Source organism: Eptatretus burgeri, unplaced genomic scaffold (genome assembly GCF_056783735.1).
Source record: "Eptatretus burgeri isolate ZD-2024b unplaced genomic scaffold, Ebu_testis_v1 Ebu_testis_scaffold_606, whole genome shotgun sequence".
In the NCBI taxonomy this organism is placed as follows: domain Eukaryota; kingdom Metazoa; phylum Chordata; class Myxini; order Myxiniformes; family Myxinidae; genus Eptatretus; species Eptatretus burgeri.
Window position 1 is genome coordinate 1 of NW_028222555.1, and position 16181 is coordinate 16181.

The window sequence follows — 16181 nt, forward strand, 5'->3', positions numbered from 1 at the left end:
CTGATCACACGAACTGATGTTCAAAAGCTCGAATCCTGCAACCATCATGAAGCTGACACCCGGCTTGTTCTTCATGCAAGCAAGTCTGAAGATCCTGTTATCATCAGAGCTACTGGCACAGACGTACTGGTCCTCCTGAGCTATGCCTATTCCATCTGTAAACCACCACATGACTGGTTTTATGAAGATTGTCCATCGTTATGTTATTGTGAAGAAACTAACAAATCATTATGGAGACGGTGTGTACAAAATTCTTCCGGCATATCACAGCATCACAGGATGTGACACAACATCATTGCCATTTCGCATTGGCAAGGTCAAGCCATGGAAGAAAATGTTGAAACAGGAAAAGTGCCATCCACTTTCGCAGCTGGGCAGATCCGACCAATCTGTTCAAGATGTCGAGAGTGCTAAAAGCTTCTTCAGAACTTGCATGTACTCTGGAACGGAACAAGAAAGCTTTGTTGGGACAAGGATCAGAATGTAAACAGCCAGAAGGTGAAATCTAGTTGCAGCATCCTTCCAGACGAGAATAGCACCAAACAGCATCTCAAACGAAGTGACCTGCAGGCATGGCTATGGAACCAGTGTCTCGGGCAAAATATCGAATATCCTTCCATCACTGACAGAGGATGGGAAACTACTGAGGATGGTATTAAACCAGTATGGTTCACCTGTCCACAACTACCTCCAACACTGGCAAAGACAAAGAGCAGGAAAAGACGAATTCAAGGTATTACTTAACTTCTTTGGATCTCTAAACAATGCAATTCATCCCAATATAAGTTGCTCATAATTGGTCCAACCATGGTTAAATTAATTTGAAGTAAATAGTCGATGTTCCTCTTGCAGGTCTTACTGACTATGATGCCGATGAAGATGATTCAACAACAGAAGAGAGAAGCCAGCTTCGACGGAAGAAGATAGACAGGACTACCAGCAGAGAATCAGAAGACAGAGAGGTCTATTGTGGAAAAAGAAAAAAGCCAGGTAAAATCTCAGAATATCCCTAAAGTGATGATTTAATCTCATTTCAATGTTGTGGGTTTGTGCATCCTTCATATTATCCAAATTTAATTTTGCAGAGGGTCACATTGAGAGTGCCAGAGATGCCGATGTCCTCACAGAAGGAGGAAAGCCGCCTCCACAAAGAAAGAGGAAGACTACAAGCAACTCGGAAAATTTTACTGGCATTACCGACAGGATTAAAATCCATGGTAAGTAATTCAGAAGTGTCCATTTAATCAAAATGTTACTTTTTGTATGATTTCCTATTTCTGAATCCTGGATAAAATTTTGCTCATTCTTTTATAGGAGATGGTGCCAAGGAAACAGCTGAAGAATCAGGAAGTGACGAGGAATACGAAGGAGATGGAGAAAGTTCTGAAACTGATGATGACATGGAAGAATGTTCTTCAGATAACTGCGGACTTGATTCTGACTTCGAGAGTGAAGACAGCGATATAGACCTTAGTGACTGAGAATTGAAAAGCTTCTGTGCTTTTAGAACTGTGACTTTTTAAAACAATAACTAAGCATCTGGGATCATTGACAGGGAATAGAAATACATTTCAATTCGTGTATTTGTTGGACTAATCCCAAATAGCTTCTCTGACATTGAAATCTAGTATGGCACAGCGAGGAGAGGTCGCTGTACCTAATATGACGTCATTTTGCTGTCATTGAAAATTTATGGACCAGTGATTAGAATACCACATTTCTATCCGATTTTAATTCATTCAAAATAAAAAGTTTGATAAAATTTGAAATTATGGGGGCTATCGCATTGCTATGACGTCATTTTGACGTCAAGGAGACGTCACAGAATAGAAATAAAGGGTTATTCTGGTAGTTTAGTGACATGTTTCTATCTGTTGGTAATACATTTATGGGGTGTAAAATGCACCAGAAAAAGTTTGCAGTGCATTGAATTTCTGATATCGATCGGTCGACTATGACGTCATTTCAACGTCAAGGAGACGTCATAGAACAATTCCAATATGATATTTGTGTAGTTTGTCATCATGTTTCTATCTGTTGGTAATACATTTATGGCGTGTAAAATGCACCAGAAAAAAGTTTGCTGTGCATTGAAATATCTGGGGCAGCCATATTGGATTTTGGCTGCCATATTGGATTTGCGGTAAAATTCAGGATGGCCCAGAAGCTTATTTGAAAGAGTATGTTCCAAAGTACATAAATCAGCAGAGAAAACCTTGACTGGAAAAAAGGGCAGTTTTTGCCTGGCAGAGACCTGTCTATTATGATAGGATTTTGTAATTTGGCCATGATGCCGGTGATGGCTTGCCTTCTCTTCACAAAGGACATCGTGGGATCTTGAACGTCGACCAACGAATTCTGGTCGCCAGGATTCCCGTTTAATGTCCATCCGAGGGACGGCACACACATTCATGAATCACCCTGCCTGTGAAACACCAGGAAGACAGTTTATCGGAGGCTTCACTCATGGAAGAAGTCTACTGAACCAGACTGATAGTCACGATAATGTGTCACATCACATGTTCGGTCAGCTCTCCGTGACCTTGTGTGGAAACACGTCACAGAGGGTGAAGAATATTACAAAAAAAAGGCAAAATTCCTTCGTTAACGCGGGATGTTCGAAAGGTTTTCACAATGAAGGGGAAATGGTATATTCTAAAGCTTTTATTGTGGAACAAAATTGAAGGCAGACTATGTTGCTGTTCAAGTTCGGTCAGGTCAGGTATGGGAGCATGCGCTGGGGCAGCGCGTCGCTACGTCCACTTTCCACCGGTACTCCAGAGGCCTTTGTCTGGCCATCCCCCAGGCAGATACCTGGCCCGTCAGGTCAGGTATGGGAGCATGCGCTGAGGCAGCGCGTCGCTACGTCCATTTTCCGCCGGTCCTCCAGGGGCCTTCGGTCTGGCCATCCCTCAGGCAGATACCTGGCCCATCCCCATCTCCTTAAGATGCCGATCAACCTACTACAATTTCGAGGCACGTGTTCGGCCCATTGGCCGACTCCACTCACGAGACTCCCTCGCTGAGAGAATCTGGTGAGCAGGATGAGTGTCAGGAAAACGAGCCACGTGTCCAGACAGCCGCAGCTGCTGCTCACGGACTATGCAGGTAACTAATCTCATTTGAGTCTCTCTCAGCAACCGCTCGTTCCACAGACGGTCTTCCTGGAGAAGTGCTGTCATCGAGTGGTGTTAATGCTTTGGTCGAAATTTGGGTTGCCTTGGTTACTTAGGTGGTAAGAACTTAGAGAAGTAACTTCAAGCCATGTCAAACCCCTGACTTGAATGGTTGGCTCACTTTTAGTCTCCTGATCCCCCTCCCCTCCCACCCACCCTTTTGGGGTATAATTATTATTTTTTTTTAAGTTGCGACAGCATCATTTGTTTTAACCATCTCTGACGTATCGTCCTTCAGGTAAAGATAGTGTCGAGATCAACAGCAAGAGAGAGAGAGAGAGAGAGAGAGAGAGAGAGAGAGAGAGAGAGAGAGAGAGAGAGAGAGAGAGAGAGAGAGAGAGAGAGAGAGAGAGAGAGAGAGACCACAGATTACACACCATCAATGCAATCGTATAAGTTTACTTCACTTGGCTGGAAGCATCAACAACACTGAGCTGGTTTGATCAGCAGAGCATCAAGACCAACATTTACAGCATAAAGTGAACAAACAACACAGCAAACAGAGGTCCCTGGATGCTGGGAGGAGGTTAAATTCCTCCTGTGTTTGCTGTGTTTGCAAAAGTTAAATTCCATGATGGTACAAAGCCAACACAGTTGTTGCAAAAAAAGGGGATGAGAAAGAAAACCAATGTTTGGCTCATTCATAAAGTTGAATAAAAATAAATCCAATCTTCCTGCTCAGGTGTTTGCTTCGACTTCAGCCGCGCCCGCTTCTGCGTCTTAGACGCTGTAGATGTTTTTAGCCTGTACAAGCAAGCAAGGGGGGATAGATTTCCAAAAGCTCACAACACAATGATTTCGACAGACTTGTGGGGGGAAGGCAGCACTGCTTCCTTACCATCTGCCACACTTGCATGATGTTCCCTTCGGAAACCGAGCAGATCACCCAGGGTTTGTTGGGGTTCCAGGAAAACTCCGAAATATTTTCCGTGTGACCTCCGTGCACAAACTGCCAACGGGTACAGCGACTCAATTTACCCTGCATCCTTGTTTCCCCTCTCAGGCGACCTTTCAACCGCCGTCACCAATTTTAGCCAAATCCCGTAACACTCACCAAGAGCTCAGGTGGTCCGTCTTCCATGTCCACGTCCGACTGCTGCTCCCCTATTTTTCTGCAAACAGGCAAGGTGAATAAACCAGGGCAGCAGGACACCGGCAGAGCGTGAAAAACAAAAAACACAGAAAGCTTTCACGCAATGTCATGTCGAACTCGCACATTCCGATTGCCTCGCACACCTGAGCACTCTCACCTTGAGTTTAGGTTCACTTTCTAGTGTGGAAAATTCAAGCCTGTAGCTCTTTCTTCAACCGTCACAAAGGACATTTAAATAATTCGAATGTCCACCGCAGCACGAGCCGACAAACTTTGCTGATTGGCTGCGCTGCTGTCTTTTAAATTTATTTGTTTTTCAGCAATCAAGAAGCCATCAGCAGAAGATTTATAAAATGATGGGACTTCAATCCCCACCTCGAGTATTATATTCACAATCATGTACTCTTCCCTCACTCCTGTCTTTCACATTCAAACCCCATCCACCCATTCTTCTCTCTTTCAGCTTGTACCCCTCCCACGACAATGGAAGAGGGACAAGCAAATCATGAGCAAACAGGACAGCTGCCTTCAGCCAGTCTAAAGAAAGGCCTCCCCTCTCATGGTTCAATATTTGGCCTCGAAGAAGCAAACATACCTTAGATCCCACACGTTAAGCCTGCGGTCATTACCGCTCGATGCTAGAATGGTTTCGGCGTGTGGGGACCAGTGAACCTGTTATCACAGACAGCAACACACACCGAATAATTCAGGTTGCAAACAAAGATGATCAAATTTCCATTGAACAATTGCTATTTCAACAAACAACCCAGAGCAGTGACAACTCAGACGGCCTGTCGAAGTATATTTAAAAAAAACGAACAGTAGATCTGCGCAACGCATGCAATCCATTACAATAACCTGTCCCTTGTGACGTAACCGACATCACCGGCCTGTTCCTTCTGGAGAAGCAAATGACGTGGCCTGGCCCAACAATTCACAATGGGCCGTCCCTTTGGGCGAGGCCAAAAATTGCTATCGAGCCTTCCCCCTTTGTGTGAGGCCAATGATGTCTCTGCCATGTTTTTACACTGATGGAATGGGCACCTGAATCGAAGAAAATTGATGTTCAATTCCAATGGAGAATTGGAACACGAGAATTGGAACACGAAAATTGGAACAGCAACATGCCAATTCGTCTCTGGGGATCATTTTTTTACTGATGACGACTTCATTTCCAAGAATACAAAACTCGTTTCGGAGGAATGAGTTGTGCAAATCACCCACAAAGTGGATAAAAAAAATCACTTCACAGGTTTTCAATTAACATATATAACACACCAGTGGTCACATGATTGCTGGAATTCTCAACAAATTCCAAATTCCGACTCTTAACTACAGAGGACATTGACATCAGCCAATGATACTACCCCACAGCCTTGTGTTGCATACAGAAGACATGTGGTCACAGCTTACTTATCAATTTAATGTAAAGTTCGCATTGAAAGATCACCAATCACAATTTTACGTCCCTACAGTGAGCGTAGTTTTTCCGTCAAAAACGGAAAAAACATTTTGACCCCCCTCACACCCCCCCGCCCCCACATTTGATCTCCACTCTTTGGTGAACCAACATACCGGTGGTGCTCGAATCTTAACTGCACTTGCTCCACATTCACGATCCATACAATCTACGTGTGGTGGTGTTCTGTACGCGGGTGTCGTGCCGCTGCTCGACGGATTACCTGGAACACTTAATCCTGGTGAGACTCAAAGGAATGCATCTTCAGGCTCAGGTTTCTCAGATCCCAGAGAGCGACCGTCTGCATACGGCATAGGAATGGTTGGCGTGGAGCGGGCGTGGGAATGGGATGGTCAAAAAAACAATTAATGGTGGCACGGGTGGACTATCGACAAGATAATCAGATTATCAGTGACAGCATTGTTGGCGATCAAGGTGGTTATCTGAGCGTGGTTTCTGTTCCATGTAAAATTGGGTAGCACCATGTTAGTGTGAGTTATCCCCGGTAAATCAACCAACATTGCTGTTTCCAAGGAGTTGGCGTAGCCAGGTTAAAAACCCACCTGGTCAGAAGAGCCTGTGACCAAGGCGAACTCGCTGTAGGGATTGAAGGAAAGGCAGTTGACCTCGGCTGCGTGAGCTTCCAAAGAATGGCTCGGCTTCGAGATGTCGTTGGAGCGAGTGTCCCAGCTGCAGAACGTAAAAAAGGCAATGTGTCGGAAGGGACAAAGCGATGAGGGAGCTATCCAGGTGGTCTATTACGCAGTAGCTGGACAACTACCTCTGTAAAGGTTACTCTCAACCTGCGAGATCAATGCACGAGCAACAAGGGTTGGAGCCACAGGTCCAGGGTATCCGTGGCAGCTCAAGCGTTGGTTCCACATATCCAAGCATCAAGCACAGCACGCTGCATCAAACGGCAGAAGCACATCGTCAAACCCCTTCACAAAGATCCCACACGTACTTCTCACGTCATCACGATTTCTCACCCTCAGCGCGTTATCTTTGTGACCAATGTCATCAACAGCAACATCAGCATCAACTTATGATCATCAGCAACAGAACCAAACAAAGATTTGTGTTCCGGATGCCAACTGACGTCCTCGACAATCGCCGTGTGTCCCGTGAAGACGGTCTTCGCGTCCAAGATCTTGCCCTCTCGCGGTGCCGTCCCGATGTCCCACAGGCATATGGTCTGCAAGCAGCATCGGACGATAGTCACGGGGAAGAAAGATGCTGTGCCTACGCGAACAAACAATTGGTGGGCCCTGTAGGCATTGTCGTATGAGTTCCAAGGACGAGTCGATGCACGGTGTAATTTTTACCTTCGGGCCTGCAAACAGCAAACGGTGACTCAAAAATCGCTCGTCGGGCAACGGATCACAACCAAGCGGGTCCATTTTAACTGGTCCACGTGGGGTTCCACCAATGCCGGGTCGACAGGGGCCGGTTTGGCACTTTCATTCGGCAAAAATTGTCCAAAACACACACGGACACATCCTCAGCGGTCTTGGTGAGGAAGTGCAGCGAAAACATCCCACGATGAATCGGTACGCCGGGGCACGTGCTCGACGAGACACGTGACGTCCTGAAGGCGCTGAATTAATTATTTTCTCCCCTGCGATCGAACCGACTTGTGGACTTGAAATCATTCTCATCGATATCCCGGACATTTCACAAGAACTTCACAGATGTCCGCGAGGGCGGCGATTTGCCATTTTTAATCCCTCCAAGATTCCTCGTCGCACGTACATCATCCGACTACCCAGACGTCTTCCCGGTGCCGTGCCGCCTCACCAGCAATCTTACCACCGCTAATTGCCCCGTTGCTATGGCAGCAATGAGCTTTCAGCCGTTTGACCCAACAATTAATCAGATTTATTTACAGCCTCAAACAGGAGGAAATCCCTCGTGCAGGTGATCACCTTAAAACGTCCGATTGAATGACTAACTTCTTCTTCTTCTTCTTCTTTAACGGCCGCAATTATTCCCATGTTCTTGTGGGATTGGATTGGGGAAGTTGTTGCCAAAGTCTTTCACGAACCGGCTGCTCAGGCCTGTCGTTCGACAGTAGTTTGGGTAAAGTTTTTGTAATTCCTGCAGGGTGCCGGTGATGGCTCGCCCACTATTCGCGAAGGACACCGTGGGATGTTTAACGTCCATGCGCTCGACAGGGTGCCGCGTGCACGACTACCTATTTAAACCCGACGTTCTTGAGTCTCGAGCCCAGATCTACCGCGATCTATATATACCCCCAGAGAGGATTTTAATAACATGACCCTTTCTGCCGCTCTCGTGGAATGACAGAGACGAAGATCACCTGCTCATGTCCGGAAGCCACTGTACGGTCAGACTGGGCCATTCTAACACCTGGCGCATGAGCAGGTCGTACAGGAACGGCGTGTACTTCTTCCATATGTTGTGGCCTCGATCGATGACGCGCTCTTTCGCCGCATCGTCCGGAGCAGCTGCTGAGGGCGAGCAAAATCAACCGGGTTCGAAACCCCAACTCGAACCTGGAACCCTCAGGGAGGGGATTAAATAAATAAATGAAAGGATTAAATAAGAAATAAATTGTAAACATTCGCATCAAGTGAAGGAATAGCTGAGGTAAACGATGAATAAAAAGTTCACAGAAATGAAATGTTTCGAGAGAAACCGAATTCGACAATCGCCTCACGGTGCCGTCGGCCATGACAGTTTGAGGCCCAACGTCGGGAAAACCTCCCCCTGTCCTCCCCAACAACACCCCTTCCATCTTGTTTGGAGGTGAAGGTGAAAAATTAACACATATATATATAAAAATATATATAAATATAAACACATAACACGAAAAACCAGTCGGGATCAAACCGCGGGTCGAATCCGCGAGAGGGAGAAAGCACGAGCCGCGCTTGAAATACGAACCCATGAGCAGGAAGTTTCCTCAGCAACTCCGGAAATGACGATCGCTGATTATTATTTATTATTATTTTTTGTCCAAATCGATAAAAAAAATAAAACGTGAGACTTTCGATTTCATTTCTCGGATATACATTTACATCCTTCGCAGCAGCTTTGTAAAAAACTGGACTTCTACATTTGATCGAACACCGGGCCAAAAAAAAAAAAAATCAAATTCATCCAGCACAGCATGAACATGTTCAGCTTATACACCGCCCGGTATATAATTAGTGAGTACACCATTCAGAGTGTGGTGTATTGGCGTAGAGCGTTGAGGGGGCGTGGAGGAGTTGTGATAGTAGTCACGTGTCTGCAATGCATATAGCTGTTCGCGCCCGCGAGAGGCTCGTGGTAGTGTGCATCCGGACGGGCAATAAACCGAGTTACGACAACCCTCACGACTCTCCGTGCCTCACTCTCCGTGCCTCACTGCCCTCCGGACATTACATTGGCGACGAGCATGTTTCGGATCGACGCGTGCAGAGTGGCTGTTTTCCTCGGCATTGACTTTGAGTCGTTGCCGGGACAATTGGATTGTCGGGCGCACAGAGCGCCGGGAAAATCATCGCAGCTCGCGCGGTTCGAGTTCGATCACCTGGCGAGGAGCCTAGGGGGGCGCATCGCGAGTTTCTCCGCACGGGAGGAACATCTCGCCGTCGCCTGCGAATTTATGTCGAGTGAACGGCGGGCCGGGCTCGAAGATCGTTTTCTTTATGGTTTGCAAGAGTCGGAAATGGTTTCCGCAATGCCACGGCTAAAGGACGAGGACATTACATTCAACTCAGAAGCGGCGTCGGCCGTCGCACAGACTCTGAGGGATGTCCCGGCCCTCGATGGCCAGAGCATGACGGGTGATCCGGAGGTCCGCGCGGTGTACCAAGCGCCCACGGCCGCACGCACAGTCTTCGGTGCGGGTCGTGGCCACACGTTGCAACGCGGCCAGTCGGACGGCCATCTGAACACTCAGGGACATCTGCAGCCGGTACGGGGCAACCCCAGCGACACGGGGCGAGACCTCCACCCGGTACGATGTTTTGTGCATGACGTACGCTTTTGCGTCCCGGGTCGAGACCTGCAGCCTGGGCGAGGTTTTGTGGATGGAACGCCGATCGTGTTTCAAGTTGGTACCGGAGCGGCGGTGTCGATCGTAAGCGAGCGCACCGCTCGTGCGCTCCCCGGTCTACGCCTTTTCAGGTCTTCCCTCGCGTTGCACACGTATACCGGTGAAGCACTACTAGCGGTTGGCAGGGCACACGTCTTGGTCGCGCATCAAGGTCAGCAGGTCGCGCTCTCGCTGTTCGTGGTGCGAGGGGAGGTCCCCGCCCTTTTGGGTCGGAGCTGGTTGGCCCGCATTCACCAAGACGGGACGGCGCCAGCCAGTGGCCTTGGACGTCCCGTGCTGAGCCGATTAGAGAGTCGGTGGGAGGAGGTTCCTCTTGCGGAGTTTGTACCTCCAGGTGCGCCTGTGTCTCCTTCGGGCCCCGTACCTCCGTTTGGGCCCGGGCCTCCCTCGAGACCCGAGGGCGAGGTCCCGGTGGCAGGGGCCGCGGCGATACAACATTGGTGTCCGTTCATTGCTTCCTGCAACTACGATATACGGTTCAGGGGCAACGGGCAGCATGCCAGCTGCGACGGGCTCTTGCGCTTGCGTTGCGCAGAGGGTCCACCTTTGTCAGGATCAACCAACCGGGTTGATGTGTTGGCAGTGGGCCAGGTCCAGGATGAGCCGGTCACCGCCAAGCAGGTCGCGGTGGAGTCGGCTCATGATACAGTGCACGCCCGTGTCGTTCAGGTGATTTCAACGGGGGATTGGAGCGAACCGGTCGCATTCAAGAAGTTCGCGGTTCGCGACCATCGACGGTGTCCTCTTCAACGTTCAGATGAGGACCTGCACACAAGTCGCCTCAACGTCGTGACAACCAAGAGGCTTGCTCGCAGCGTGGTTCATGATTTGTTAATTGTTGTGTGTTTGATTCTCGCAGCACGAGTGATTAAGCTTAGCGTTATAAAAGCAAATGCCGACGGTCCGCGTGTGAGCAAAATGTGTTTGATTGGGATCAATGCTTTCTCTGATGTGAAGAAGTTGCAGACGATCGTTGCTCATAAAGAGGTCTTCCAGATCCCGGTCTTCGATGACATTCCGCAGTTCGCTGCAACATCATGTGTTAACATTATACTGTGGGAACGCGCTGTACGGAAAGGGGAGTTTGCATCTGCGCGAACGATGTTTTTGCTGCTTTATGACATTTCTGTGCATCCAGTATACGCTGATCGTCCGTGTGGACGTGCGTTGAAGTCTCGGCTGGATTTGCTGCGACCTAAGGGGTCGGTGGCAGGGGCGGTGTTGCGCCTGGCGCTGGTGCGCGATTTTGGTGTGGGACAGCTGGTAATGGAGCCGGCTAATTGCCTGGTTCGGGTTGATGGCGGGGAGCCGGGGCAGGTTCGCTGTTCAGCGTCACCACCACCCCTGGTTTCACCAAGGTCAGACGTGCCGGGCGCCATGGAGCGCAAACCTCTGATCTCGCCAAGGTCAGCCGCGCTGGCGCCCGCGGGGCTTGCAGGCTCGGGGTGCTTACCTGATTCGGTCCTGTCTGAGGGAGATGTGCCAACTTGTCGACCGGGGGGCATTTGATGGTGCCGGGGGAGGTTCGCCTGGGGTGTCACCTCGACCTCGCCGGAAAGCGTGTAAGCATGGGCCGCCTGGGGGCGCTTCTGCTGCATAGTTATACTGTGCTCCCAAACTTCCCTCTTTATATCTTTAACACGGCCATTGTTATTGTGGTCTGCTGACACCATTGGCTTCGTCGTGCAACTCTGTACTCGAGCACCCGTCTACTGCATTTGGAATTCAACTCACTCGCACCAACACGGTATATGATGTGATGGGAATAGAAGAGTGTATTATGTGCCAGATTACAACAACGGCATTATTGTTACAGGTTGTGCAGATGAAGCACGCTTTCTTTTTGGCCGTCTCGTGGGGGTTTGATTCTCAGCCCGACCATCACCCCAGGGTTAGATCAAGTGACGTGGTACTTGGAGGATTTTACATGGTTGATGTCATTTTGTTCTTCTTTGCTTTTTTATGTCGTAGTATTCTTTGCCAATTATGCTTGTCATTATACTTGTCATTTTATTATCATACTTTTAGGAGGGAGGAGTGTGGTGTATTGGCGTAGAGCATTGAGGGGGCGTGGAGGAGTTGTGATAGTCGTCACGTGTCTGCAATGCATATAGCTGTTCGCGCCCGCTCGAGGCTCGCAGTGGTCTACATCCGGACGGGCAATAAAGAGCTGCAACGAACGTAGAAAGGACAAGACAAAAACGAGTTAATAGACTACTCGTCTTCAGACAATTTTGATAACACTTCACTAGTAAATAAAATATAATTATTAAAATGCATTGAAAGAATTTCCTATCGATGGTGTTTTGTTGCTTCCACATCCTCGGGATTAACAAACAACCGGCAGAGTCTGTGCGCAAGTTGATCCTTCACATGACATTCGTAATCCATTCAACTCACCTGTACACACCTGCTTGGTCCATTTTTTTAAAAAATAAAATAAAAATCTGTCGGTGATGTTGAGCTTATATTACACTAGAAGGGTACTCGGTGGAGCGCGTACCTCCGCCACGTAATACCTGATCCACGAGAACATGTTGGGCCCATGACATTTTGAGATATCGTGCTGTACATCGCTTTTGGCCAAATCTCTCAATGGTGAAGAATCACTGGGAAAAAATTAAATAATTCTCCTATCTGGATTCAGACTCGAATCTTCACCAAAATCGAATCACTTCATCCTTGTCACACACCCAACCTGTCCACCAAGTTCTGTCCGAATCCGTCCATAACTTTTCGAGATATTGTGCTTTATATAGTTTTTGGCCCAATCTCTCAATGGTGAAGAATCATTTTTAAAATTAAATAATTCTCGTATCCGGATTCAGACTCGGATATTCACCAAAATCGAATCACTTCATCCTTGTCACACACCCAACCTGTCCGCAAAATTTCATCCGAATCAAAACAGATCCCTCCCCCCCCCCCATGTGTCCTCTCTTGCCACCCCATTCCTCCGCGCACTCGTTGTTTGTCCATGTCTCACCTCTATCTTGACCTTCTACTCTGCCATTGGTGTTTCCCCCTCTCTCTCTGCCATTCTTTTTGCATCCTGTGATATCCTGATATGTTCATTGTTCTAGCTCTTCCATGAGCCTCGACTGAGTATACACCAAAAAAAGGTCATCCTGGTAGTATGAGCTCTACTGAGTGCTGTTCTCGTTCGTCTCACTCCAAAGGGGTTGTGGGACGATGGCAACACTGTCTATGTGTGTGTGTGTGTGTGTGTGTGTGTGTGTGTGTGTGTGTGTGTGTGTGTGTGTGTGTGTGTGTGTGTGTGTGTGTGTGTGTGTGTGTGTGTGTGTGTGTGTCCACATCTATATATTTTCGCTTAATTGTTTTTTTTCTCTCCGCAACCGCTTGGCTGATCGATGTGAAACTTTATACACAGCAGGGAATCCCCATGGAGAATATGTTATTGATATCTCTGACATCACAAATCACAAGGTATGGCAGCCATGTTGGATTAAAGGAAGAAAAATTGGACATCATTTTCTCCGAAAGCGCTCAACGAAAAAAATTGGAACCTGGCGTACGTCATCAACTCCCGATTGGGGTATATAGGGTGATAACAATGACGTCATCGGTGAAGTGGAATTCCAGGCATAATTGGCTGAATTGAAATCTTTATCCGAAAAAAATGAAAATTCATAAAGCTGATCTGCGACCGGATGTGGGTGAAGAATTAAATTGATGACGTCATCAGTTACTTGGTCTGGCAGCCATATTGTATTGAAAGTAAAAACACAAAAAAAATCTTCTTCTCCAGAACTGCTTAACAGATCAATGCGAAACTTCATACATATGGTTGATTATAACCATAGGGAGGATAGTTTTCATTTTATTTTTTTTTTCATATTCATCTTCATTGACACAATTTAGACAAAATGTGCACAAAAGTGATCATTGAATATCCTAATAATCAATCAATAATCAACAAAGCCACCGATAACAGCAATGTAAGGGACATAATAGGGTGCATAGATGATACGGGTATATGGGCCAAAATAGCAGTGGACCACAACAGGAATTTAATGATGGAATTTCTGTTCAGAATGAGTGCAGGAGGCGAGACGATGCACTCCACCAGGTGCTGTTGCTGGTTTACGGTGTGATTTTGATCGGTGTTTTTCACGGTAGAGGGAACGGAGGGGGGGGGAGGGGAGTGTTTCTACATCTTGATGGAAATGGCTTGTCTTGTGAGTTTAATATTCAATGGAGCCAAACTTATAGACCCCACCTTGAATGGCCTTTGGCTTTGTGGCGGGTGAAATCTCATTAAAAATCGGGTTGGTGGTGCATGCAGTGGGATACCTGTCCCTGTCCCGTTTAAGGTTCCACGGTACCTTTCAACGAGAGTAGGTGAGTTTCACCTGTACCTTGAACAAATTATAAATAAATTCCCAAACTCTCTGACCAACACACACTTGACCAGATTCGGAGGTGTTAATGGTTAGTGCGTTCACTCCGATTCTGGGAGGTCGGCCGTTCAAAACGCCGAGTCGGACCAAAGACGTTAAAAATTGGAACGAGTTGCTTCCTTGCTTGACACTCAATATTTAAAAGGTTAAGAACATGGAAAATACCATAGGTTGGCATCCATGGGGAGGAGGAAGTTCCTCGTTAGGAAATGCCCTGCTGAGTGTGCGGAGAAAGGCGGGAAAATTGTTGTGACGTCCCTGGTGTTCACAGTGCCCCCGGAAGTGACGCACTTCTGCCAAGCTCAGTGACTGTCTTGTCCAACAGTCTTTGTTTGTTCGTCTGTACGTTCATGTGTGTGTGGCAGCTCCACTACGATCCTTAGATTATATATATTTTTTAAAACATAAGGTCAATACACCTGGGCACTCACCTGGTAGTGGCTGGATAAGACAACCAGGGAACCACTGGAAGGCATGGATGACCCACAAAATATGAAATGTTGAAGAAAGGAAATACGATGGATTTTTTTTTTTTGAATGCTGTGAATAAACTTTGGTAAATCACTGGTGATAAAGGTCGTGGTTAACTTTCATCGAACTTGTGTGTGTACTTTCCGAGAAGAAAGCAAATACATATTTTGGGGTGGAACCGTGGAACCACCACTGCAGACCCTGATTTTTTTAATGTCATGAACAAATTTTGGTACATCACGGGTGATGAAGGTTGTGGCGAAGTTTCATCGGAATTGCTTGTGTAGTTTCTGAGAAGAAAGCAAATGATTATTTTTGGGGGGCAACCACCGCCCCCCACCCTTATCCCGGAGACCCCCTTAGACCTCGATTTTTTTGATGGTGTGAAAAAGCTTTGGTACATCACGGGCGATGAAGATTGTGGTCAAGTTTCATCGAAAATGTGCGTGTAGTTTTGGAGAAGAAAGGAAGTATATATTTTGGGGGGGCAACCGCACCCCCTGAGACTCCGATTTTTCTCATGTCATGAACAAACTTTCGTAGTTCATGGGTGATGAAGGTTGTGCAAGCCAACAGCCATCCAGATCGAGTGCCCACCAGCCATCCGCCGATTCCGTCTCCACCGAGCCTGTCTCTGTCGAGCTGTTTGAGAACTTTCATCATCCACGAGGAGGTCGTGAACCCATGAACAATCCTGGAGAGGTCGCCACTCTGACAAAACAATCCTGGAGAGGTCGCCACTCCGACAGAACAATCCTGGAGAGGTCGCCACTCCGACAGAACAATCCTGGAGAGGTCGCCACTCTGACAAAACAATCCTGGAGAGGTCGCCACTCTGACAAAACAATCCTGGAGAGGTCGCCACTCCGACAGAACAATCCTGGAGAGGTCGCCACTCCGACAGAACAATCCTGGAGAGGTCGCCACTCCGACAGAACAATCCTGGAGAGGTCGCCACTCCGACAGAACAATCTTGGAGAGGTCGCCACTCCGACAGAACAATCCTGGAGAGGTCTCCACTCCGACAGAACAATCCTGGAGAGGTCGCCACTTCGACAGAACAATCCTGGAGAGGTCACCACCCCCACAAAACAATCCTGGAGAGGTCACCACCCCCACAAAACAATCCTGGAGAGGTCACCACCCCCACAAAACAATCCTGGAGAGGTGGCCACTCTGACAAAACAATCCTGGAGAGGTGGCCACTCCGACAGAACAATCCTGGAGAGGTCGCCACTCCGACCGAACAATCCTGGACAGGTCACCACTCCTACAGAACAATCCTGGAGAGGTCACCACCCCCACAAAACAATCCTGGAGAGGTCACCACCCCCACAACACAATCCTGGAGAGGTCACCACCCCCACAAAACAATCCTGGAGAGGTGGCCACTCTGACAAAACAATCCTGGAGAGGTCGCCACTCCGACTGAACAATCCTGGAGAGGTCGCCACTCCGACAGAACAATCCTGGAGAGGTCGCCACTCTGACTGAA

At 47.8% G+C, this 16181-nt stretch overlaps 2 pseudogenes across 2 annotated transcripts; one reads left to right on the forward strand and one right to left on the reverse strand.

Moving 5' to 3' along the window:
* Nucleotides 1-6: 6 nt before the first annotated feature.
* Nucleotides 7-2063, forward strand: LOC147007130 (uncharacterized; annotated as a pseudogene). Its single transcript, XR_015054377.1, has 3 exons — nucleotides 7-990; nucleotides 1086-1217; nucleotides 1315-2063. The product of XR_015054377.1 is annotated as an uncharacterized LOC147007130 (transcript).
* Nucleotides 2064-3559: 1496 nt separating this feature from the next.
* Nucleotides 3560-8650, reverse strand: LOC147007131 (histone-binding protein RBBP7-like; annotated as a pseudogene). Its single transcript, XR_015054375.1, has 8 exons — nucleotides 8636-8650; nucleotides 8049-8199; nucleotides 6292-6418; nucleotides 5952-6029; nucleotides 4865-4941; nucleotides 4231-4288; nucleotides 4015-4125; nucleotides 3560-3920 (listed from the first exon to the last, which is right to left on the reverse strand). The product of XR_015054375.1 is annotated as a histone-binding protein RBBP7-like (transcript).
* Nucleotides 8651-16181: the final 7531 nt, after the last annotated feature.